This window comes from Saimiri boliviensis, chromosome 1, assembly GCF_048565385.1.
Source record: "Saimiri boliviensis isolate mSaiBol1 chromosome 1, mSaiBol1.pri, whole genome shotgun sequence".
Taxonomy (NCBI): domain Eukaryota; kingdom Metazoa; phylum Chordata; class Mammalia; order Primates; family Cebidae; genus Saimiri; species Saimiri boliviensis.
In genome coordinates, this window is record NC_133449.1 from 289,022,596 (window position 1) to 289,026,626 (window position 4,031).

At 35.3% G+C, this 4,031-nt stretch overlaps 1 pseudogene; it reads left to right on the top strand.

Moving 5' to 3' along the window:
• The first annotated feature begins 2,056 nt into the window (after nucleotides 1–2,056).
• On the top strand, nucleotides 2,057–2,171 carry LOC120365383 (U2 spliceosomal RNA; annotated as a pseudogene).
• Nucleotides 2,172–4,031: the final 1,860 nt, after the last annotated feature.

Here is a 4,031-nt window from a genome sequence, read left to right on the forward strand (position 1 = left end):
AACATATTTCCTATCCCTCAAAAAGTCTCATTCTAGGTCTGCCTGAGTCATCACCAAATAATCTCTCTTATTTTGAAGAAGATCTGTAGAGCAATAAGCAAAAGAGGAGAGATATCTAAAGACAATGAATACTACTTCCATTTTCTTCCCTTCCATGTTATTTTCCTTGCATTTCAGTTATTTTAAACCTAACAGAAAAAGTGTATTTATTCATTCATTTGTTATGAATTCAACTTTTATTTTAGTTTGGGGGTACATATGCAGGTTTGTTGCATTGTTGTATTGAGTGACATTGATGTTTGTAGTACAAATAATTCCATCAACAGGTAGTGAGTTTTGTATCCAACCATTTTTTTAGCCCTTGCCACCCTCTTCTGTTCTCCCTCCTCCAGTGCCTACTGTTGCCATCTTTATGTCCATGTGTACTCAATACTTAGTTCCCACTTTTAAGTGAGAACATGAGGTATTTCACTTTCTGTTCCTGTGTTAATTCACATAGGATAATGACCTCCAGTTGCATCCATGTTGCTGCAAAGGACATGATTTCACTTCTTATGACTGTGTAGTATTCCATGATGTGTATGTGCCACATTGGCTTTGTCTAATCCATGACTGATGAGCACCTAGGTTGATTCCATGTCTTTGCCGTTCAGTGCTGCAATTAACATATGAGTGCATATGTCTTTTGGTAGAACCATTAATTTTCTTTTGGATATATACCTAGTAATGATAATGACTTTCTCTAGTATTTTAAAATTCTTTAATAGTAAAAGAAGTGTTTTAATTACAATGATAGCAATGATAGTTGACTCATGGTTTTCAGGAAAAGCATTACCCTTTGAATGTGACTTCTATCTAAAATTTTACTTATCTTTGTGGAAGAACAAAAATATTTTTCAGTTCTAATTCATATATAAAGGGTTTTTTTTTGTTTACCTAAAATAAATTTATTGTGATAAATATTACGTAACACATTCTATAATATAAAATGGCATAAAGTGGATAAATAAAAATTACCTTACTATGATATAACTATAATAGAAAAAGGAACATTTTTAAAATCCTATGATTTCAAAGAATTGAATCTGTGGCCAGAATAATAACAATTGCATGTACCCATTCTCTTGACAAGATTCTCGAGTTTGATTTTTAAGTCAATCACCTACAACTTTGCAATGGCATTTTCTTACCAGTATTGTTTGTCATGTTATTATTCAGTTTTAAAATCTTAATATGGAAGAAATAAGGGCAAATTAACAGAATCATTCTAATTAAGAAATGAGCTAAACATTTGTGCCTACTTCTATATGCATATATACTACTGTCTTATATGCAGTAAAGTATGTGATTAAAAGAAAGCTTTGCTGCCTCGTTCTATTTTATTTAAAGGTTCATGGAGTATTTCAACTGTATTATTGCAGGTTCTGTACTTGGCCTTTAGAAATGATGGTGGAGTGTCACTAAAGTAGAGGCAATGTGTATGAAATCATATTTGAAGTGTTACCATCAATAGCCAATTTTAAATTGTTGATCCACTTCATCCCATACAAGCAGAAGTCACTGAGTGAGTAGTTCCAGTTTGTGGACTCAGTGAATTGTAGTAATGAAATCTAGAAATTGTAAAGCTATGAACATCTGTGGCTTATTCTGCATTCCAAGGATGAGATTGTGACCTCCATATCACCTGCAGGTGCAGATCGCTTCTTGGCCTTGTTGTATTTGACCGAGCATAGAAATTCAACACCAAGACAAAAGTATGTCAAATTGCAGGGTCATTTATTGCCAGTGACCACGGAGAACTCGCGTCTCTCCAACCCGTGGCCCCGAGTTCAGGGGGAGAGGGGTTTCTAAGCTGAAAAACCACATCCTGGTTTCAGGGTGAGGGGATGCAGGGCAAGCAACGTTTCAGCACTTACTGATAAGCAGAAGCACACACTTTTCATAGAAGCCAAGGTCAGCAGTTATTGCAAAGCAAATGGGGAAGCCATTACAACTTATTTTAAGAACAGCTTTGTCTTTTACAAAGTGGCATTTCTCAGGTTCTGTTAGGCTAGCCATGTTACAGCCTTTTGGCTAAGATCAATTGTAGTATCTGTTCTTATCAGTTTAATATCTGATACGTCCTGTATCCAAAATAAAAACTGATTCTCTCATGTCCCATCACAACCTATCATGTATCAAATTACCTTTTGACTTACAGCTAGGTGAATCAGTGGTTTCTAATAATAGTGACATACGAGTGAATTTGTGACAGATGACTAAGCTGGTATATCTCTACCAGCAACATTGAATTTAGCACTACACTCAAGAATTGTGCCAGTTTTGAGTATCACAAAGATCTAGGTCAACTTCAACTAATCAAAGACTGGCAGTTTGCACAGTAACATATTCCTTCATTATAGCAACAGGCCTATAAAATTTGCCTTCAATAATTCATTTCATCGAGATAAGTTTAAAAATATTTTCTTATTCAAATATAAAGATTTTTGACACAAACTTCTGGATTCATTTCTAATATGGAAATGTCAGATAAATTTGTATATAATTTTGGTTCTCCTGTAACTTGTAAGAATACATTTTTTTCTAAAAACTATTTTTAAATAATTTTAGATTATATTCTCAGTGCTATCAACTGGATTTGTAATGATACAAATTTGTAATATATTTCAAATGCAAGTTGGCACCTCTGTCTGTATAGGGCCAGATGTCTGTTTGAGCATCTTCTTGAACTCTGTGAACTATCACATCTAAATTTATATATTTATTTTCCCTCATTTTCCCCATTTTGTTTCAAAATTATGCTCATTTTTTCTTGCCTCTTACTCCTATCATAATTTTACCCCTTTTTCCTCTTCATTAAAAACAGTGGCATTGTTATTATCAACATATCATTTCATTAATTCATATATATTTATGGCATTTATGTATTCAACATGTATTAAGCAATTACTTTATGTCAAAAAGATAACTAATAAGGTATTAAAGATTTATCAATATTTTGACTGAAATAAGTTTGCATTTGAGCCTATGAGCATAGTTTTATTTAAAATATGTGATCCTTAAAAATCAGTGAAGTGTAATGGTTAATATTAGGTGTCAACTTAATTGGATTGAAGGATGCCTAGGTAGCTGGTAAAGTATTGTTCCTGGGTATGTCTGTGAGGGTGTTGCCAGAGGAGATTAACATTTGAATCAGTGGACTGGGAGAGGAAGACCCACCATCATTGTGGGTAGGCAACATCCAATCAGCTGCCAGTGTGGCTGGAACAAAGCAGGTGAAGAAGGTGGGATAAACTGGCTTGCTGAGATTTTTCACTCTCATCTTGCTCTCATGCTAGATGCTTTCTGCCCTTGGACATCATACTCCAGGTTCTTTGACCTTTGGACTGTTGGACTTAGAATAGTGGTTTTCCAGGGGATCTTGGGCCTTCAGCCACAGACTGAAGGCTGCAGTGTCAGCTTCCCTACTTTTGAGGTTTGGGGACTCTGGACTGAGTCACTATAGGTTTCTTTGCTCCTCAGCTTGCATATGACCTACTGTGGGGCTTCACCTTGTGACTATGTGAGTCAATTTTCCTGAATAAACTCCCTTTCATATATGCCATATCCAATTAGTTCTGTCCCTCTGGAGAACGCTAATACATGTGGCTTTCAACTGGAAGAAAGTAACTAGAACCAAATTTAACTTCCCATCTTAAACACATTAAAAGTTGAGCAAATGTATGAAACAACAGCTTTCAAATTTTGTAAAACTGGCAGACCTGGACAGTTATTCCTGACACAAAGAAAACAAACAGGATAAATCTATGATTGCCCCAGATTATAGAGTAGAGAGTTTTCAAGGTGCAATACAGGACAACAGAAAAACATAAAATGAAACTTGCTATCCTGATGTGTTTAAAATAGAATTAAATATTTAGGAAGATAGAGGTCGCTAAACTCCATATGTGGAGTACTACTGAGACGGCTGCCCAAAGGGAGCTAGACAGAAAAACCTAAACATCTGGGGAGAGGCTCCCACAAGAGTTCAG